This window comes from Triturus cristatus, chromosome 5_2 (assembly GCF_964204655.1).
Source record: "Triturus cristatus chromosome 5_2, aTriCri1.1, whole genome shotgun sequence".
NCBI lineage: Eukaryota > Metazoa > Chordata > Amphibia > Caudata > Salamandridae > Triturus > Triturus cristatus.
The window spans coordinates 865,674,901-865,698,346 of record NC_140588.1 but is presented as its reverse complement, the minus strand read 5'-3'; positions in this window follow the sequence as shown (position 1 = coordinate 865,698,346).

Genomic DNA, 23,446 nt, shown 5'->3' with positions numbered 1-23,446 from the left:
TTTGGTGTATTAACCTTCTAAAAAATAACGATAGTCAAATTGTTTGGAAAGCATGGAGAGATTAAGGTTTGCTTTGGGTACATCAACTCTGTTCAAATGATTCTTTTATTACCTTTTCACAAGCACATTTATTATACAACCTCCCCACCTCATATTGTAATAAATTCTATACCTTAAACCAAAACAATGCTCACACTTTAACATCATTATCATCACATACTCCTTCTCCAACTCATAATAATCACCTCCTTCCAATTTCATCCACTCATCCCGCTGCCTCATCCATTTTAAAATATATCCAAAACTGCAGAACATAGAGCTAAATGGGAAGTTGAGTTACAATGAGATCTGGATTTCCAGGTTTCATGGCGTATCCCACTTTGGGATAAAATTTGGTTGAAATTACGTAAAACATCTAGATCTGCCAGCACTACTCAAACTCTCTTTTAAATCTAAAACAGACTCATGATTACTCCATCTCATTTACATACATTTTACCCAGATTCCTTCTGGAATTGTTAATCATGCAACACTACCTCTGCAGAATTATACCACATGCTTTTTTCATGTCCATATAACCATTAGTTTTGGCTGAAAGTATGGTCTCAAATCAAGTTATTTTTTATACAGATATTCATTTTTCATATTCAACTATATTTCTTTCCGATATTTGGCAAAACAGCACTTCTAAAAACTGTTATGCTAGATTTATTAATTGCAGTTGCCTTTCAGTAGATTACTAAGAACTGTAAACAATCCTCACAAGCTTGGTGGTGTAATGTATGTTACAACCACTGATAAGATAGAGCATATGTTAACCCAGTTTTACTGGTTATTATGAGGTATAGTATTTGGTCACCTGTTCCTGTATTCAGAAATATATGATATAGGAAAGTAACTCTTTTTGCATGGTTACCCACCAACTGTAAGCCAGATACCTGATGCCAACAAGTACTGATCCTGCTAACCAAGCCTCTGCCCCTGTGTTCTTTGCCAAAACTGTGCCTTTGTACCCCCAATTGGCACACCTCTGGACCACCTGTAAGTCCCTTGTAAAAGGCACCCCTGGTACCAAGGGCCTTGTGACTAGGGAGGGCCTCTGAGGGCTTCAGCATGTATTATGTCACCCTCAGAGACCCCCTCACCTTAGCAACCCCACCATGCCATTGCAGACTGTGTCTTTTGGTGCAGATCAAACTAAAGAGTTGACATGGCACACACCCCTTTGTGCAATTCCCACCAACACTGCCTTTGGCATGGGTGAGTTACCCCTCTAGCAGGTCTTACAGTCCTAAAGGCAGGGTACCCCATACCGCAGGTGAGAACATAGTTGAATGAGCAATATGCCCCTACAGTGCCTGTGCCGTTTACAGACATTGTAAGTGTAGTGGAGCCATTTTTAGATACATGTGCTGGGAGTTTGTGAACATGAACTCCACAGCTCAATGATGGCTTTACTGAAGTCTGAGAAGTTTGGTATCAAACCGCCCAGCACATTAAACCCACACTAATACCAGTGTTGGATTTAATGAAAAACACTCACAGAGGGCATCTTAGAGATACCTTTTGGAAAACCAACCAACTCTGGTGGGGTTCCTGACTGGATCCCAGCCATTTGCCACCACCAGACAGGTTTCTGGGCCCCTGGGTAGAGAGCCCTCCGCTATCTGTGTCCAGCAACATAGCACATCCTGAGCAGAGGTGCCATGCCTCCTCCCCAAGGATGGGGTCCTTGGGGAGGATGGAGATGTGCCCACCTTTGCCATCATGCCACTCAGGTGAGGGAGGCGAGGTGAATCACATATCTCAGCCTCTGCCATCTATTAAATAGGAGGACCACTACAATTGGGAAAAGGCTTATGCTCCCCTCTCAATGGAGGGTGGCAAACTAGGGGGTGTAAACACCCCATGGATGTGACCCATTGGTCCCAACCTGCACATCCCTGTAATGCCCCTAAATCTAGTATTTAGGGGCACCCCTGACCTTGCCTCTTCAGATTCGATGTGACAAGAAGAAGAAGGACCATGGAGCCATGCTGCAGAAGAAGAGGATGGCGACAATTGCTTTGGCCCCAGCACTACTGGCCTGTCTAATGCTCTGAGCCCCTGCAAGCTGAACCCTGTGTGTCCTTCAGCCAGCAGCCTCCAAGAACCTCAGAGACCTGCCCTGCCTTCAAAGGGAAATAATTCCTACCTCCTGTGGACACCAAATTTGGCCAATACCAACCCAAGTTAGGACACCAGATCCGGCCGGATCCACAAGCACTTACCACTCTGCACCTGGTGCCCACGGCCCGAGTCCAAGTGGCCTAACACTCCAGCAAGGTCCATCCGGCAATCCTGACCTATGATCCAGAGTTGGACAACTTCCACTAACCTTCTCCTTGATGCCTACAGCCTAATTCGAAAGGGTCCCCCCAACCACGACTGGAACCGGTGAAAAGAACTTGACATGAAAGGACACCCCTGCTTCTGTAGCTCCTGTGACTGGAGGTGCCTGACCAACGGTGTCCTGGTGTGCAGCAACTCTTCAACTTCATCCCCCAGTCATTGGTTCCCTTTGTCCAGTCTTCTGGCTCCAGACTGCAGTCCTTTTTCTCGACCAACATCCTCTATTGAAACGCACTGGGATCCCAACACTTACTGAGCACCCTGCACCCAGTCTCCCTGCGCCGCTGGTGGTGCGGACTCGTGCTAACCTGGGACCCCCTTTGCCCTGACCTTAACCCTATGAGCTTGGCTCCTGAGACCGAGTGTCCTGGCAGTGAGCAGTACCCTACCAAGGTATCCCAAACTGTCTGCTTACCTTAAAGTTCTGCTTGCCACAAGCCTCTCTTGGAAGAGGTCCCCAAACCTCCATGTACTGTATTACTTTTTGTGTATATTCCCTTTGTGAATTTTTATTGATGATATATTATTAGTTATGTGATGCTAATATACTTACTTTTTCACTCTACACTTTTGTCTTTCTAATAGATTTTACTGATCTTTCTCATATTCTTCCTTCCACCTGCCTTTCCATTGATCTTTATATTATACAAAAATTATATATATCCAACATATTCAAATTCATTAAGATGTTGTATTTATTTATGAAATATTGTTTTGTTAATTTTATACTTACAACCTTTAATGTAGTTATCAAAACTTTTTGCAATCTTCTTTAAAAATATTCTTTTTTTAGACTTTAAATACATGATAAGGAAGCTGGCCTAGTAGCCCTGATAGGCATGTTAGTGCTTTATACACCTGATGATGATTATAATGATGTACAAAAACAAAGGAGGGAGTGAAGAGGTAGAGAAAAACAAGAGGTGGACTCGTTCTCCTCAATAAGTCATAAAGACGTTCAGCGGAGCCAAGGCGAGGCAGTACCTTAAGCGAGTGAGCGACCTTGACGACTGTGTGGCTACAAGCGCTCCTCCCGTCCTGTGAAAAAGCTCATGGGGCTTTAGTTTGGTATGATAAATACCTGTTTAATGTAACATACGTAATAGGGTATATTATTTAAGTGCGTGTCATTTTATATGCATTATTTCCACTCGATTGAGTAGCAGACCACATTGTTGTTTTGTCATAAGAGTGGTATAGGGATCCGCAAAGGTCCTGAAGAGAAGCCAGGGGGATGGCTTCGAAACATGTCGACTAAGGAGGTGTTAGCCCATAGAACATCCATTCCCCACTATTAACAATATCAGCTAGAAGGAACATTAAAATGTATTTTTCCACATAACCAGGTATATTTTAACGGTATTCCACTATCCACACATTTGACCCTTCCACTCCTACTTCTGCATCACACATAGTGTATCCACTACCAAGTGCTCTTGGGTCTTGGTTGTTCATAGCCTGCCCAGCTCCGTAGCGTGGCAGGAATAACCCGATGATGAAGCATGCCACCAAGAGTCCTTTTGGTGGGTGAGGGTTATTTTGACAAAGCTGTGTGCTTCCCTAGACGTCAGACAGGACACACAACTCACAAGTAGTGTTAAAACCCTCTGGAAGGATATCTTCATTTTACTCCATTCAAGGTGGATTATAATGATGGCCATTCCCGCCATCTATATTAGTTCACTTTGACTTCCCGTATGAAATGCACCTTTATATAGAGAACCTCATTTATGAGGCCCCTTGCGCCACCAGAACGTCACTTTTTTTGTGACGTTCCGTGGCGCAGGAGCCCGTTCCATATTTAGGAGTCAGTACTAAGCCACATTTTTCGGCTTTATGCTGCCTTGTAAATATTGTTCCCTTAAACACAGTTTTCTGCATTAAAGGGGCATGCAATGGGTGTTGCTGAGAGCGCCATATCTGATAGATAGGGTGAGTTCCTGCCCTCTTCTTTTGCCACAGGAAGGCCTGCGGCGCTGCCCTACGGCAAAACCTCATGAATGATGCCCTGAGTTTTGCTGTGAAGAAGAACGAAACCCTTCCGTTTTGATTTAAAACTGTAAGTCCCTTTCTCTGAAAAGTCAAATATTGTGTGGCCTAATTCTCTGCTAGTTCTCACTTGCAAGCTTACCCTGGCCTCCTCTATGCTCAGGTCAGACAGATGCGGATAAAGAAGGGTGGCGATGTGGAATGGTATCACTATTTTACCCGTTAATTATTCATCCTGCCGGACAGAAAAGTCCATAGTGGCTCATATACTGGTGCAAAGGTGTGCAAGGTTTCTTCCGTCTCACCTGCTTAGTAACTACATTAGTTCCTATAATTTGGTACCAACGAGGAATCTGGTAAACATTCTATTTGAAACTAAACCTTAGAGAAAGTGTGGACAATGGAAGAGTCAGTAAAGATTCAAAAGCATTGCACTGCCAGTTTCCAATTTTATTAATATCCATTTTTAATGAAATGCAACCTGTGATCTACACTTGAAATTGAATTAGGGGTGTGTGCGCACATGTGTGGGTGAGTATGTGTGTTATAAATAGAGTGTGAATAACAATTCTACTTGAACCACCTATAAGCATTAGGATTAGGGTTTGAACACATAAATTCAAACAAATGACACTGATAGAAATGTATAAGTGTATCTTAAGACACCTAGAATATATATTCATGAAGTAGAGCACTCATCACATTTATGTTGTGAAATTGACAAGAAAAAATGAAGTTTCAGGGTTCAACATACCAATGTGCAGTCAAGCGCCTTACTTTGGCAGCTCCAACTTGTGAGTTTCGTGCTATGAAAAGAAATGGCCGACCCCAACGGTGGTCTCCACTAAGGCAGTGGCCATGTGTTTCCAGTGGCGTGGAAACCCCTGGTCACCTTGTTACCTTAGGATCCTCAGTGCTCTGTCTGTCCTTTTCAAGTCAAGACAAACCAGGACAGCGTCGCATCGAGGGTGCAGCTTTTTTAGGTAGTCTTGCCGCCTTGTCCATGTCCTCCAAAGTAGAAACCTTTGCAAGGTGCAGCTTTCAATAAAAGATTTTAAGCTAATGTGTGATGCTCAACTTGTCTTCTTCTGGGACACCAAGTCACAGGTTTAAGTCACCTCACAGCAAAATGTTCAGTTGCAAGTAGTTTAGGGGTTTCATTCATAGCAGCACTAAACCCACCTTGTATTGGTGATGCCCTATCTGTGCCCTTAAGTAAATACCGTGGATATTTCAAGCTGAGCTGATATAATCTGTGCAATCAAGGTGCAATGTAACCTGGCATGTACGTAAATGTGCACAATTTATCCGCAGTGAGGGATTAAGCAGGCGTCATCGACGCAAGCATGAATCAGCTGCAACCCTGATTGACAACTCTGCTGTCTGTGGGGTGTGCACTACGATAGATTGTGGGATGTGCACTACGATAGATTGTGGGGTGTGCACTACGATAGATTGTGGGATGTGTGCACTACGATAGATTGTGGGATGTGCACTACGATAGATTGTGGGATGTGCACTACGATAGATTGTGGGGTGTGCACTACGATAGCTATGGCTGCATAAGAAACGCAAATCACATTTTCTGTTGAAATACATGTGCATGATGTTCCTCAGGAGAAAGAAAATATGAATACATATTTAAAAGGGAATGTAAATAGGGCAGACATATCTTGAAAGAAAATATAATATAGCAAGGAGATATTTTTCAGATGTAATGTTTTGTGACTACAAAGTAAGGACTTGAATGCATTGTTTTCCTACAAGGGTAAGGAGAAAACAAGGGGAATGTGTGTCCTGTACGACTTTTTATTGTTGTTATTCTAATCAGACGAAAAGATGGGATTTTATCAAAACAGTTCGCATTCCTAGTTGGCACATTTCTCAACCCTGCTGCAAATCAAAATGAAATTACCTAATTATATTGCCTGATGAGTAGCATGAAATTGGTAACTGCGGCATGATCAGTGATCTACAGTCTGCTTACCTCCCACTAGCAACAACTCAAGCTAGTCAAAATAAGAATAAAATGATTGCCTGTGCGGTGCTTGAAATGAGAAAAGCTTCCTGAGCCCAGATATGCGCAATGTCTTTGATTGGCCTTCTCCTATTAAATTAAATGCAAACTCAGGAAAAAGCCAAACAGGCATGCCCTGCACCAAGAGCACTGACACTGATGGTTTGAAGCCTTCTCACCTCACTTCACCCGTTGAACGACACTCCTCCAGATAGTTTGGCTGAAGATGGTGCGTTGCATGGTCTTTTACAGCATGCAGAGATGGTCTGCTACCCAATGTGACTACATTCACGTCAGTGATGGTGCATGGTCCGGCTTCCGATGGCAAGAATAAAGACAATGATTTTGAGATATGTTATTACATTTTAAGAATGAACAATGTGCAGCATTATTCCAAGTAAAAAATAAATTGAAACAATGATACCTATGGACAGCATGAATTGACTTTAATTTTTTGGTGGAGTTTTATATAGCTGCGATTATACAGCAGCGGCCGCTGTAGGTCAGGCAGTGGGGCGGGGGATGTCAACAGATGACAGAATATGATTTATTCAATTTTCTCTATTCCGTCGCCATCCCCCACCTCACCGCGTTTACCTGCACCGGCCGCTGCGGGCTGCAAACTCGACCCAGAGAGCTCTACATGATCACCAGTTGCGGTACAGACGAACACATTCATTTTATTTCGCACAGGGAGATTAAGGGGCATATTATCAAGCAAGGCGTTAAAATTATCGTCACTTTAGCGGCAGAAAACTGCCGCTAAAGTGGCGATAATGGGCTTGATAATATGCCCTTGAGAATTCCCATAGAAACCCATGTTCTGGTGTCAACCTGGACTTCTATGGGAATTCTCTGCGGCATATTATCAAGCCCACTATCGCCGCTTTAGCGGCAGTTTTCTGCCGCTAAAGCGGTGATAATTTTAACGCCGTGCTTGATAATATGCCCCTAAGTGATTTACCCAGAATCACAGGATGTTGAGCATCCTGCTGGGACGCGAACCCAGTTCGACAGCTTCGAGGTCGACTGCTCTAGCGTTAGGCCATTAACAAGGCAAGCAAGTAAAAACTAGGGGGCATATAAACAAGGGCTTTATCTCTGCTTTTTTTACTTTAAAAGCCCAAAAAGCAGATATAAAACTAGCGCCCTATCAGCAACAGGGTGCTAACACGCAAATTCACATGTTAGCACCCTTTTACTCTACGCTTCCCCATTGCATCTCTAATGAGATGCAAAGGGGGCGTTCCAGAGTAAAATAAGCGACATTTCTCCTATTATCAAGGATATCGCTAACCCTGTTACTGATAAAAAAAAAGCAGCGCTAACCGCGGTTAACGCTGCTTTTTTACGTCTGGTATTTTTCTGACTTAGCCATGATATCCTATGTAAGGTGGAAATCATGGCTAAGTATGTCTATCCCTATCAGCAAGCTATCACCAAACCTTGTGGAATTATCGCTGTATTTCCAGCGATAATCTCACAATTGGCAGCTTGCGCTCTGAATTTTTATCGCTTTGGAAATAAGCGTTGCTGATAGCATGCTATCTCCGCGATAAAATTCAGAGTTGGCCGGCGATAATTATCCTCACGCTAAAAGCGCTGCGCGATAATTATCTCCGGCCCTTGCTGATATGCTCCTGAACTTTTCAGAAAAGTGAAAAACATAAAACAACTGCCTGCAATTCATGTTTTCTGATTAAGAATGAGCACAATACAAACATCTATTATCGCCCTTTCCTCTTTCCTTATTTGGAATGACTTCACAATACATTCCATTCTGCCAGGACCAGGCGGGCATTTCATTCCACTGGACACTTCACCAGTGGGCTGGAACCCCAGGACGTTTATTTAAAAAGTTGGGGGCGCTCCTGGTGCCTCTGTCACTTTCCTCACTTTTGTGGGGGTAATTGCCGCAGAAATGAGGAGGCTTCAAGAAAGGGGTAAGGAGAGGAATAGAGGAGGAAGGTAGAGAGCGAAAGCAATCAAAGAGGAAGAAGAGAGAAGGAGAGAAGAACAGAGAGAAAATGGATGGATTGAAAGAGAAATACAAAGCAAGGAGATAAAGACAGTGTCAGGATTCTGCCATCCTGTAACTATGTGTCACTCACGAGGGCCTTTTGGAAAAAAAGCCTTTACATCATTAAAGGACGTAAGACACGTCTTCACTTAGCAAACCAAGGGGGACATTTACAAAAACTGACGCATCTCTGCGTTAGAGCAAAGATGCGTCCGTTTCCCTGCGCCTGCCAGCAAAACCCTTGCACCACCATGGATGGCTAGTATTTACAATATGGCACACCATGGCTCAAGGATTGACAGATGCGTCAGATATTCTTTTTTTTTTTCAAGTTTAAAAATGCTTTATTGAAGAAAATTAAATAACAAAAGGCAACTACATCTAATAAAAATGATAAACACAAAGTATGAGAGGCAACGCGACAATAAAGTAGCTAGTATAGTGTGATATTACAAAGTTATCATAATACACATAGAGCTGAATAGTTTTTCAAATTTCTTCTTTATTGCAATGGTGTTGTCATATCCACAGCCAACGCGTTTCGCCCAAACATGGGCTTCTTCAGGGCAACGAATCAAGCTGTCGAACTTAGTGGCGCAGAATTGTTCAATTGCAGCAATGTAGAAAGTTCCCAATATGCAAGAGTCGAATTATAATAATACGGCCGGTAGACAAGCGTAGACGATGGAAAGTGATTCAAAGCAACAGTAATTCAGAGTAGTCCAAGCTGTATTGTTCCAACAGTGAACAGACCCTTAGTACATGAAAAGCGTAATATCAAACAGTTCACTGGAGTCGTCAACATAGTTACGAAGCACCGTCGTGTAGGATCGGTAATTTTACCAATCCTATTGATATTACGCTTTTGGTTTGGGGCCGGATATGCAAGGGGGCCAAATTTCAGAGTTTTCGCACCACAGTAGGAGAACATACGGCCTCCACATCTGGTGCGTTTTACTTTAGGAACTGTTAACAAGTATTTGCCCTCAGATCTTAAAGTTCTTTGTGGTTGATAAGGGTGCATCACAGCCTGAATCAGCATGGATCCTTTCAGAGATTTTTGTATAATACACATGGATTTAAATTAGATCCTCTCCTGAATGGGGTGCCAATGTAGTGAGGATAATGCCAATCTGGCTGATAGGCGTTTCGGAATATTCAACAAGAGTCGAGCTGCGCAGTTTTGTGCCGTCTGCAAAACTTTAGTGGTAGACATCAGGGCTCCAAGATATATGGCATTTGCGTAGTCCAACCTAGACAGGATAAGCGCCTGTACCAGCAGTCTTCTAGCCAAAAAAGGGAGCAAGGGAAGGATCCTCCTAATCATCCGAAGAAGACCGTAACAAGTACCTGCAACTTTTCGCGCCTGTTCCTTAAAGTCAAGGTTGGTGTCTAACACGATTCCTAGGCTTTTTATAGATTTTTTTTAGATGGGTGGGGGTCCAAGGCTAACCGGCCACCAGGAATCAATGGTTATAGATGTTGCTTTACCGAGAAGCATAACCTCAGTTTTTGCTCCATTAAGCTTCAGGTAGGAGGCCTCCATCCAGCTAGCCACTCTCTCCAGACATGCCGTGAGAGCCCCTCCTGAGTTGTCATCATTGTTCAAAGAGACGACTAGCTGAGTATCATCCGCATAGGTGACAATTTGCACCCCAAATGGGGTAACAATACTTGCCAATTAACTCAGGTAGACGTTGAACAGGGTGGGGCTTAATGCTGAGCCCTGAGGGACTCCACAAGAAAGAGGTACTGGGTCAGAGATGCAGTCATCTGCAAAAACGGAGAAGACTCTGTCTTCTAAAAAAGAACAGAGCCATTTCAGTACAGCACCCCTAACCCTAATGTCTTGGAGACGGTTAATCAGGAGTGAGTGGTTCACCGTGTCCAAGGCTGCGCTGAGGTCTAATAAAATAATTGCAGCGCAGCCTCCGTTATATAAGATCTTTCTGGATTCCTCCACCACCGACAGGAGCGCGGTCTCAGTGCCCTGTTGCGCCCTAAAGCCGGTCTGCGATGAATGCAGCAAGCCGTTCTTTTCGAGGAAGCTAGATAACACAGAATGAACATGCTTCTCGGCTATTTTACAAACACCAGGAAACAGGGATATGGGTCTGTAGTTTGACCAATCTTCCGGGTGCAGGTTAGGCTTTTTCAGCAGGGCCCTAACCATTGCCCTTTTCCACAGGGGAGGTACAATGCCTGTACAAAACAAGGCATTGATAAGTTCAACCAAAGCTGATGAGGTGGTTTTCCTGATTTTAAAAAGAGCAGTAGGAGGGACAGGATCAGAAGGAGACCCCGATTTAAGATGAGTTAAAATTTCATCCACAACCAGCTCATCTACGAGAGGAAGTTCTTCCAGGAGGGGCTGTTCTAGCCTCGACTCGGTTTGGTGGAACAGTTGTAGATCTCTCTCCAAAGGAAAGGATTTATAGATGGTTTGGATTTTTTCAGAGAAAAAGTTTGCCAGCTGATTGCACCAAGATTGGGCATTCTCCAAAATAGGTAAAGAAGAGGTAGGTGCCAAGAGAGATTTAGCAATCTGAAAGATTTCCCTCGGAGAGTTTGCTGCAGATGTTATTTTTTCATGGTAGTAAATGCTTTGTGCAGATTTTATCTCTGTTTTATAAGATCTAATGGCATTCCTATATTTAACTCTGTTCTGGAGAATTCCAAGGATTCTTCTTAGAACCCGTTTTCACCTGTATCTCTTTTTTGGGCAAAATTTTGTTTAACGAGGACTCCAGCCAGCTATTAAAGATGTCATTGGCAATTATGGGATTAGAATGAGGTGGGGGAAGGGTGGATTCCAGTTCACTTTCCCACATATTCCATGAGAGGGTTGTCCAAGTACGGATAAACTTCTTAATGTTCTGCACTAACGGCTTTAATTCCTTCCTAACCCATAAAAAAGGGATCAGGAAATGATCAGTCCAAGGAAGAGGGATGGGTTGGGACACAGTCAAAGACTGGATGTTAGAAAAGATAGGATCCAACAGATGATTTTTATTGTGTGTGGGTCCAGAGACTTTTTGAACAAACTGAAAGGTATCTAACCCCTCAACAAGCTCTATTATTTGGGGGTGTTGCATTTTGTCAAAATGAATGTTAACATCTCCCAAAACCGTAAAATTGGGTAGAGAACTGGCAAAATTGGTTACACTATCTATCAAGACTTGACAGAAAGGAGCAGTCGGGCCAGGTGGGCGGTAATGTAATATACCTGAGAAGGTAGAGATTGGGGATAGTTGAATTGAAAACAAAATGCTCTCACACTGCGATATAGGGCTACTTGAGAACCGGCATTTAAATTCTTCCTTATAAATAATAGCAATACCTCCTCCACGCCCGCTCTCTCGGTCTTGCCTCTGAATCAAATAATGAGGAGGAAGAGTTTTAGAAATAACATAATCCGAGTCTTTGTCTAGCCAAGTCTCAGTAAGAAATAAAATATCTGGCTTTTCATCTTCCAATAAAATGTGGGTTTCCACTGCGTGTTTGGCAAGGGAGCGGCAATTGAGAAGGAACTTTTTAAAAAATAATTCCTCCAATAAAGATTCATGTTCGCCTTGGCGGCGATCAGTTCAAAAACCACAGTGAGTACATCGTGGGGAGGGAGAGTCACAGCCCATAGAATGTTTGCAATTATGATGTGCCTCTGTTTTAAGATTCATTCTTTCAAAAATAAACGATTCTAATTTTGAGGAGGCTTGTAATTACAAACTTTAGCTACGGATCGGGTTGTGCATTTAGATAGTATTGAAGTGAGAGGTGATAATTTTTTATTTTTAAAGGAAGAGACTTAGCATGAGCTCTATCTAAATGATGCTGATGACACAACAGGTACCACCATCCCATATATGATATTTTAGATGTATCTTTCCAATTAGATGTAATTATTTGAAATGCTAAAGCATATATCAAATCAACAAATTTCCCAACCATTCGTTGAGAAGTCTAAAGGGGGGAAGAACCACACAAAAAGATGTGTATAACATCAAAGGGCAAACATACAGATAAAATGTCAATCAATTTATCCCCAACTTGTAACCAGAAGTTTTTAACAAGAGGACACTCAAAAAACATGTGTAAATGATCACTATTATCATAAGCACAAGGCCAACAATTAGTAGTAGAGGAGATTTTAAATGTGTGTAAGCTTGTAGGAGTGATATATAATCTCTTATAAAAAATAATTTAATGTTAGTGGTGTGCTTGCTGAGCAAGAAGAGTTATGAATCTTGGTCTATATCAATTTCCAAGTAGGGGCTGGAAATTCTTGATGAAATTCTGATTCCCATACAAGCTCTACTTTAGACTTTATAGCCAAATTAGAGGAACCAAGCAATAATTTGTATATATTGGAGGCTCTCAATTGAATGTAAAAATCTATCGATAAAGGAGGAGGATGCTTATCTGAAACTGTAGCAGGTCGTTGAGAAGTATATAGAAGAAGAGGTTTAAGGTGTTAAAAATGAGAGGCATATTTGCTATATATGTGATATTTTCTTTGTATCTCAGAAAAGTTCAGCAAGGAGCCCTTGGAGAATATCTGACCGATGACAATAATACCCTTATTAATCCACTATTTACACCCAAGAACCCTATTATTTAATGTAATGTTTGTTTTATACCAAATTGCGGAGTGTAAAATATTTTCAGAAGTGGAATTTGAGGAGGTGATCAAAGGTTTGGTGATAGCTATAGAATGGGTAATTATTGTGGACCACATCCTTGAAAGCAAAAGGAGAAAACTGTGAAAGCTCTAGTTGCTCCCAAACCGTTAATAAATCTACGTTTTTTCCAGAAAGGGAGACACAAATATGTTTCAATGTAAAAGCCGAGTGATATGATCTAAGGTTAGGAAAATGTACCCACCGGAATCTTTAGGTTGCTGAAGACGAGCTAAAGAAATTCGAGGTTTGGGTTTGTTCCATAGAAACTGAATTAATGAATGATTAATGATTGTAAAGAAATTATTCGGAAGAGATACAGGAAGCATGGACAAATAAAAATTAACAATAGGTAACAACATTATTTTAATTATAGACAACCTACCATACCAGGAAAGAAATAAAGGAGACCAACCATCTATTAATGCATTTACTTTAGTCATAATCTCATTACGGTTAATTTTAATAGTTTCTTTAATGTCATTAGAATAGAGGATGCCTAGATACTTAATACCTTTAGGGTGCCATTAGAAACCAGAATCTTCAAACATATGAGAAAGACACTGTTTATTCAGCGGTAAGACTTCTGACTTATCAATGTCCCGTTTATTACCTGAAACAACAGAGTAAGTGTTCAATAGTGAAAGGAATTCTGGCAAGGATGTAATGGGGTTAGATATATATAATAAAATATCATCCGCATACGGAGTGTACTTTATATTCAGGTTCTTGAAATGAAAAACAGAAAATTTGGGAGCTCGATGGATTGTTTCCAGGAAAGGTTCTAACGATAAAATAATTAACAAGGGAGACAATGGGCAACTTTGCCTAATACCTCTATGAAGGGGGAAGTTTTTGGATTGTTTACCATTGACCCAAATAGAGGTAGAAGGTTTGGAGTATAATAACTTAATGTATTGGATAAAATGAGGGCTAAAATCATGCCATTTCAGTGCACCTAACATAAATTCCCAATTCACTTGATCGACAGCCTTCTCGGTATCCAGCTTTATGGCGGCTAAGGGAGAGCTAAGTTTAGCGGCTAAGTGAATAATGTTAACGAAGGTTCTAAAATTGTCTGAAATAGTTCTTTCCTTTGCAAAGCTAGACTGATGCATATCAACTAAATCAGAAATAACAGAGTTAATGCGGAGAGCCAATAATTTGGCAAAATCTTACAATCCGCATTAATCAATGAGATAGGTCTCTAGTTATAACACTGAGAAAAATCCTTATCACCCTGGAATGGAGACAGGTCCAGTCCCGTGTATGCCACTCCGAATTGATCCTATTTTTAGGATGCTGTGATGTGCACACCTAATGTGTATACACAACAATACATAGGGGCATATCAGCAAGGGCCGGCGATAATTATCGCTAAGCGCGCTTAGCGCGAGGATAATTATCGCCAGCTATCTCTGGATTTTATTGCGGAAATAGCATGCTATCAGCAACGCTTATCTCCAAAGCGATAAAATTTCAAGCGCAAGCTGCCAAATGTGCGATTATCGCTGGAACTCCAGTGATAATCGCACAACGTTTGGCGATAGCTTGATGATAGGGCAGGGCAGACTTAGCCATTATATCCACCTTCCATTGGATATAATGGGTAAGTCAGACTAAAAGCTGGCATAAGGAAAGTAGCGATAACCGCGATTAGCGCTACTTTTCTAATCGCTACGCAGGTTAGCGTGCAGCTTGCTGATAGGAGCAATGTCTGTTAGCGACATTTCTCATGTTCTTTTGGGAAGGAACACCCACTTTGCATCTCATTAGCGATGCAAAGATGGGCGTTGCAGAAACAGGCGCAAAGGCATTGAAACACACGCTAGCGTGTCTTTGCTGATAGGGTGATAAAATTATCGCCACTTTTCGCCCAAAAACGGTCGCTAAAGCGGCAATAATTTTATCACGGGGCCTTGATGATATGCCCCATACAGTTTTTTAAAGGTACTCTGTATCTGTAAAGGAAGCAAAAAGATAAATAAAAAACAACAGCAGCCTGTCAGGATAGCTGGCAGGCCATAAGAGCTTGTAGATACATGCAGTTCCTTTCATAGATCGATGCACTTCTATATTGTGTGTGCACTTAAGGTCTACATCATGTGCTCCTCCCGAAGAGTGGTGTAGGTCCCACACTCTATGATGGTGAAAAAAACTGTCATAAAAGAAACTCATGTGAATAGACAACATGTAACGAACAACATAAAACATATACAAAGTATATGGTGACATATACTTCTATTAGGGCAATGCTATTGCCTCACGGTCAATAACAGGGGGAGAGGGGCTTGTAGTCACACCCTGGAATGGAGACAAGATACTTTATTAGCCGATTAAGAAAATGGGACCAGAGGATAGCGATTACACCCCGGAGTAGAGCTGGTACCCTTCTGTACTTACTTCATCAAAGCACGCCTCTCAGTAAATTACCTACTGCTGTCCCTGTCAACCGCATCTTGGTGTGTGTGTCTGCCAGGCTTGTATTTGAAGAAGTCAGCATGAAAGTGCTGTGTCATTGTGCCCAACCATCCAACCACTAGAGCGTGGATTCACCTACAAAATGGCAGCTGCTGTTGGGACAGCGGCGGGGGGGGGGGGCATTTTGGAAGTATCGCAATTTTCAATGGATTGAAGAAATCTGATACAAAGACCATATAATGTGGTGCTCTATTCTCTCATTAGCATTCAAGTCTTTCTAAAAAACTCACTGTTTTCAAAATTGGTGGCATCAGATCGGTACAACATCTTTTCCTTGTGTGGTGACGCTCGTTCTCTGCTTTGTTTGTCAGAAGTGATCAATGGGAAAGTAATAGCTGAAATCAACCAGGCACAAATCTTTACAAGTGCATTGCAGAACATTATCTAAAGCTTTATGTTACATTTGGTTGTCTGGGGCAGTACCATGTTTTTGAATATTAATGCCAGTTGGGACCACAGGGAAAGTTGCGATAAAAATCATAAGAATAAAAATAAAAATAAAGCAGGCACTAGTCAAAAGGTGTCCCTCAGGCATGTGTTAGCAGAAAACTTTGAAACACCATTTTGCAGCTGGTTATTAGGAGTACAATCAACCCATGGCTGATAGTGCCACACCGGTTCGGCATAGGTGTGAGTGCAGGCACCACTCATGTGGAGCAAGCCCGACATGCAGAGATGTCCTATTGGGATGTTACTGTGGTACCTCAGATGTTTGTGTCTCATTGCGTTCGGGGCCACACCTCTGTGAAACAGGACCAAAGCCTGGTAGAGTGCTTAAGGTGTATTTGCGTGACCACTGACAAACTCAGTGTTGCTTCTGGTTGTTAGAGCAAGCGAACCTGACCCCTATCTCCAAGTTGAAAAAAACATTAAACTCCAATTATTAGGGGGGTTTTAACAAATCATATGGGGATATTCCATTCTATACGGTACTCATACTGATAGTACAACCCTACAGGATATGGAAAGTTGCTGGATCAGTGAAGAAAAATGTCTACTCCTCATGCACTAACCAACCAAGAGACCCTAAGGGATATTGTCATTTAATCCCTCTGTGTCTGTTTTGAGTTTGTACACCCATCGCATGAGTTTGTACAACCATCGCAGCTCCTTTTCCAATAGTCTGTGTTCCATATTCTCAGTGTAACTCAGGTGTTCAAGTACCACCCATTTCGGATCAAGAAAATTCCAGGAGTGGAGGACGAAGATCCACAAGCTGACAGCCCAAATCAAATAAGGGTCGGACAAAAAATGTTTTCACTCTAGGGATATAGTAACAACCCCATGATACAACAATTTAATGAATACGCAGCACACTACCAGTTGAGACACCTTACTGCAGGAAAAGAAAGGAAAATTCTTCACCACCAGGTCTACACAGCATCCAAGTAATAAAAAAAGGCAAAAAGCCATTCAGTAATGTCAGACAATGAAAGTGCTCCCAACCTTCACCGAAATCTCGTTTTTTATCTGTCATGTAGGCAATGTATGTGCTCCATCCGTCTGAGGCAACTGAGAGCTCCCAACTGACAAAATGGCGGCCGGGACACAGAGCGCCCTGGGAGTGGAGGAGAAAACATAAAATTAGACCTGTTTAAAGTCCAAAAATGTGCCTCTCCACTCCCAGAAGCTTCTGACAATCTTTCTCATACCCAGCCCGCCGCACACCATCGACCCTCCGAGATCAGCAGTGCTCTCTGTATCTCGGAGGACTTCACTGATCAGCCATCTTGTATCGTCGCTGCTGCCGAATCCATGCATCAGATATTCTGACACATCTGTTTGCACAAAAGTCATGCATTGCTGGAGACGTGTTACAAGCATGACACAACCACAGCAATGCATGGGGAGGCCTATACTTATTGTGCTGCATCACTCCTTACGCCCCCCCTCAAGCACACGTAGGGTTTTGACGCAGTGGTGTCCTAGAAGTGGCGCAATGAAATCTTGTAGATTTCACTGCCTCATTTCTACAAGGCTTTCCTGCATGAGAACGCCCACCCTGCATACATTATAGCTGACACAGGTATAATGTGATGCAGGGCTTTACAAGGTGACACATCTCCCTAGATGTGTCACGTTGTAAATGGGCTGCAATGTGGCTCATTGTTTACGCCGCTGCTGCGCCACAAAAAGTGACACAACAGCGGTGCAAATATGATGCAAGGGGCTTGTAAATCTGCCCCCTAGTTTCTCTTCACTTTCCAGTCCAGGTTTCCGGTCCACTTCCTTGATGCATTATGGTCTTTGTAATTCTCTTTGTCTTCAGACCCTTCCAAGATCACATTTTGGTGGTGGTTTCCTTTTCACTAGCTTGGCTCCTGGATCCTTTGGCTACTTTGACCTCTTTATACCTACATTCTGGACTTTTCTCTCTCTTGGTTCCGATCTACACTCCATTTTTGGCTTTCCTGTAATGTGTCTTGTGTCTCCTGGTTTGCTGGTCTTTCACTTTCCAAGTCCCAGCTCAGGTTTCCCTTCGTTGGTGGTTTTCTGATTCTTTGCATCTGGTTTATTCCTTGCACCTGGCTTTTTTCCCTACATCTGTGCTCTTCTTCAGAGCCTTCAACTATTTCAGTGTGATATTCCTACTGTACAGCTTCTCGCAGGTGACATGGTTATTAAGTCCCCTCCTGATCTATCACGCCCATGCTACTTTGTTTCTGGTTTTCCTTTTGACTCAGTTTATTTCTCCTGTGTTCCTTCCTCTCTTCCTCATCAGTTCAGTTACATGTAACTCCTTGCCTGTTGGTCCGCTTGTTCCAGCCCGGAACCTGACCTTGAATCCTGTCCTGCTTTGCTGATACCAGTTCATGTTTCTGTTTTCTCCTTGCCTTCTGTTCAGTGTATTCCAGACTTGAACCGACCTTTGATTCAAGTCCTGCTTTTGCCAGAGCCCAGTTGTTGGTTTGATGTTCCTTTGTTCTGATCCCTATTGTTCTGTCTAGTGTTTATACTGCAACCTTTATCATTGCTTTCAAGCGCCGTGCCAGCTTTAGGGCAATGTGACCGGTGCCCTGGGTGCTTAGCGGGGGAGGGCTGACCTCAGGAAGGGACGCTGTGTTTAGCAATAACTTACTAATTAAAACACTTGCTTTCAGGCAGCAATAAAAATATCGAGATAAATCTTGTAATTAATGTTATGGCACATAGAAAGATCAGAGTTTTGTTTAGTAGAAGTTTTGAGTCGCAATAAAGCAGTGCAGATGGTTAATATCCTGCTGCAATAAAGCAGTGCAGAAGGTTAATTTGCCTGCTGCAAAGAACACATACCGTGGCGATCACAGATCTGGATTTTAAGTGGATGACTTCTTTTGTCACAGAGATCCCTTTGTTACCTCAGTTCATGCGATACATATAGAAAACTGACTCAGGACCCTGTGAAAGTACACATTCATGTTACTAAAAGAATATCCAGGAAGCACATTGAAAGTACTTGAAAGATATAATAGGTCCGCAAAAGTGTTTATCTCACCTCCAACCCGGAACATAACTGGTTCCTTCTCAAAACCATTCTCAAAACCACACTACATCAACTCCCAAATCCCACCCTGTCTCCAGCCCTATGGAGACCTGTGCTGATCAACCTAACTGGCATTACAATTAGACCTGGGCGGTGAACTTCGCTCCATTTGCGGAGGTTTCTGCAGTCCGCGGAGCTCGCGGAGTGCAGAAAACCCAGCTTCGCTATGTGCAATTGAGTTTTTTTCCCCCTCACAAATGGTAAGTTTGCGATTGTGAATTGTAAATTCGCAGGGTGCCGCTTGGGTAGAATTTCTACCCGAGCGACATGAATACCAGCACAAACTGCAGTTCGCACTACACTCCACCACTCGTGGAAATTCACAGAGTTTTTTTGTAACTTCGCAGAGTTCCACGTGGCGAAACTTCGCGAACTACGCCCAGGCCTAATTACAATTCTAACCATGCCACTCTTCCTGACCTAATAGGCTAGTCAGACAGCTATCCAATAATGATATCCTGTCTCTCCTCGCCCCTTATAACCATGCTCCGACTGACCATGTTGCACTTTCTGAAAACAAAATTCAGACTGATATCACTCACCCTCTCAGGGAATCCTTCCCTAGTTCTTGTCACATCATCAAAGTGAAACTAAAACAAGAACCTATCTCCCATACTCCAACCAATAGTATCAAATAATCCCTTAAATATTCATTACTCAACTCCCGGTCAGTGGTAAGACATGTAGCTGATGTATTGAATATTTTACTTAACCTTGACATCTTTCTATTCAGTGAAACTTAGCTAAACAAATCCTCCTACTCTGTACTTGACTTACGTTCCTCCTAGCTACAACATTATCAGACTATACTGAGTTGGCCACTCCAGGCGTGGAGTACCCTGCATATACAGGTCCACATTGCTATGAAACAAACACTTTCTCTCCAATTCCCCCCCTGTGAATAAATCAGTATCTATATCACTACCAATGGCAACACAACATGCTCCCTTCACTCGTTCTACCACCCACCGGGTGATGACCACACTTTTATTGAGCAGGTCTTGGACATTATCTCCTCCACGATTAATGGTTTTAATGCCCAGATTTTTCTCGGTGACTTTATCATCCACTGGAACAACGCTAATGACCCTCTTGTCAACAGTTTTAAATCACTCCTCCATTACTTCAACCTTATCCAAGCCTGCAACAGCCAGACACACAACAAGGCGGTCACCTTTAATTTAATATTTGCAAAAGATAACACCATACAAATTGAATCTGTCCAACCCTGAGACTGGACTGACCACCCTTTATCACCTTCCTAATTACTGCAAAGGCATCTTTCACTATTGACCAAATTAGGAAGGCCAAACACTAGAACAGAGACACCCGTAAACTTAACCCACACTCAATGTGAACTATTGGTACCTGCGACTTGCCCACCCCCTCACCATGGTTGACACTCAGGACCTCTCTGGTCACTACTGCAACTCCATGGCCAAAATCACAGACACCATTACCCCCAAACCACTGAAGAGAGCCCCAGTTAAAAGTTCCAACCCTTGGTTGAACCATATCCTAAATGAGGAATGCCATTGCCTCAGACTTGCTGAAAGATCATAACGACACATCCCCTCTCTATTGAACCTCAAACTAATGAGACAAAGATGGAATGACTCCAATAGGCACATCAGACACTCCAAAGCAACATTCTCTTAAAATCAACTCAACACAACAACCAATCGACCAAAAAACGATTCAAAATTGTCAAAAACCAAATGAGCCTAAATCATAATGCTCCACACTAGGAATGCAAATCCCCTCCTAAATGTGAACATTTTACTGTTTTCTTTGCTGAGAAAATGAAACACACACCCAAAAACCACGCCACCTGGTCAGGTTTCCAAACCTTCGATGAACATGACAACTCTAACTTCTGTCCTTTCTGAAATGCTCTAACTACTTCAATGACCCCCTCATCTACAAACTCCTCAATGAGTTCACTCACCTCCTACTCCTTTTGCGGACTAGGATTATCAATTCCTCACTCATCCAAGGTTTTTGTGACAGTGCTATGTGCTCTCTGATTGGCTAAGGGTATGCCCAGATGTGGGTCCCTTGCTCGCGGCAGCACTAGATTAAAGCTAGCCAGGCTGATGAGGGGTGATATCACGAAACTGGTCCCAGGATACTTGTTTCCAGTCCAGGGAGGACCTAGTTTGGCAGTTTGGGCTGGCCTGTTTCCACAGAAAGCACGGTCAAGACTGATTTGCACATGGATGGGTCCAAACTGGGGTGATGTGGCGAGCAAAATAATGATGGATTAAACCCACATCTGTGACTGAGGGTGAGTATTTGAAAAGTTTAAACACTCTGCCCATAATTTTATTTTGTGATGTTGCTCTGTGCACCCTTTGTGGCTAAAGGTATGCCCGCACGTGGGTCCCTTGCTCACACCGCCAATGGATTCAAGCTAGCCTGGCTGATGAGGTGTTATACTCTGAAACTGGTCCCAGGACGCTTGTTTCCGGTCCTGGCTTGGCAGTTCTGCTGAACTGTTCCCAATATGTCTTCAGACCATGCTCAAGGGATCTGCTAATTGAGGATCTTGTTCAACTTGCCAAGAAAAATATTTTTTAGAAAACAGTGGCAAAATAAATAGGTTAGACCACAGTGAGGAGGGAGGGTTTCTATAACGTAGTATATATCTACATATGTGCCCCTCATTGGCATAATTAGAATGTATATATGCATATGTGTGCCCCTCATGGGATGTTAGCTGAGAGGTGCAGCGTTTATCCTTGTTATAGTGATACATTAAACACATGGTTTGAAAAAACGGTATCAACATATTTATTAATAACATGATAACAATCAAGGACAAATCAAGTTTGCTTTTATCTTAAAATAAGAACTACAGATCCTCCATAGGATGCAGGGAAGAAGTAGACCATCCTGCAGAAAGTTAGATTATTGAAAGAATAGTATCTCGGCTAAGGCCGGCATGCAGGGGGAGACGTACTGTCTCGGAGCACACAGGGTTTATTTTTACCATGCTGTTGATCGCCTCCACAGGCACTGCTGCAGTCTTCCTCAACCCAAATGTGAAGCTGTGAGGGAAGAAGTTGGATTTAAATACGTAGTGCTGCTATTTGTTAGGGGCATTTAGACCTAATGCAACACCGTTCCACATGCATAGTAAAACACAAAGAAATCTTCTGTAAGCAAAGAATTTGAAAGAAAGACTACCAAAACCAGGTTTTGAATGTTTTAAATAGACAATAATGAAATTGCAAATATACTGAAACCTGGTGATGTCCTAAGAGAACTGAACGTAAAGACAACATTCAAAAGTGTAATTGTGTCATGAAGGTGCACTTTTGCAAAGTGTCGATCGTTGTTGACAAATGGACGTACTTGTGATTCAAAAAAGGTTGGAATGGTCATTGTTTTTAGTAACAGTTAATCCCAAACGTGGGTGTGTTCGTATGATATGGTATTATGTTGCACTGAAATTGAGGATTTTAGGAGCGCGTTGGTGTCAACGCCATCTCATCCTCATGTTTCAACACCCTGCACATGCTCCGTAAGATCTTCCGGTGGATCCCTACCGGAACTAGAAAGACGGTCACCCAGGCCTTCGTCACCAGCCGACTAGACTACGGGAACGCCCTATATGCAGGAACCACAGTCAAACTTCAGAAAAGACTCCAGCGCATACAGAACGCATCCGCACGACTCATCCTCGACATCCCTCGCAACAGCCACATATCAGCCCACCTGAGAGACCTGCACTGGCTCCCGGTCAGCAAAAGGATCACGTTCAGGCTCCTCACCCACGCACACAAAGCGCTCCACGACATAGGCCCCGAAAACCTCAACAACCGCCTGATGTTTCACACTCCAACCCGCAAACTCCGCTCCGCCAGCCTCGCCCTTGCCACCGTCCCACGGATCCGCAGAACCACCGCCGGAGGGAGATCATTCTCCTACCAGCCGGCCAAGACGTGGAACTCCCTCCCCGCCCACCTACGACTGACCCAGGACCACCTCACCTTCAGGAAACACCTCAAGACCTTGCTCTTCGAGCAGTAGCAGCACCCCCCCACCCTTCAGCGCCTTGAGACCCTTACGGGTGAGTAGCGCGCTCTATAAATGTATTGATAAATGATAAATTTGATGTGGTTTCACGAAAGGAGGTCAGTGGGGTATGAGTTGCGCAAAGTTAAGTGGTCATGTAATTAGGGACAATATCTTAGTGAAACAATGCTCAAAGGAAATTGTACAACGGCCACCCTACGTTGTCAGAACAGTGTAAACACAGTCAACACTTTTAACAGAATGCAAAATCTGCCTCCTGAGCAATAGTCACATATAATTTAACAACAATTAATTCACACAGTAGTCTT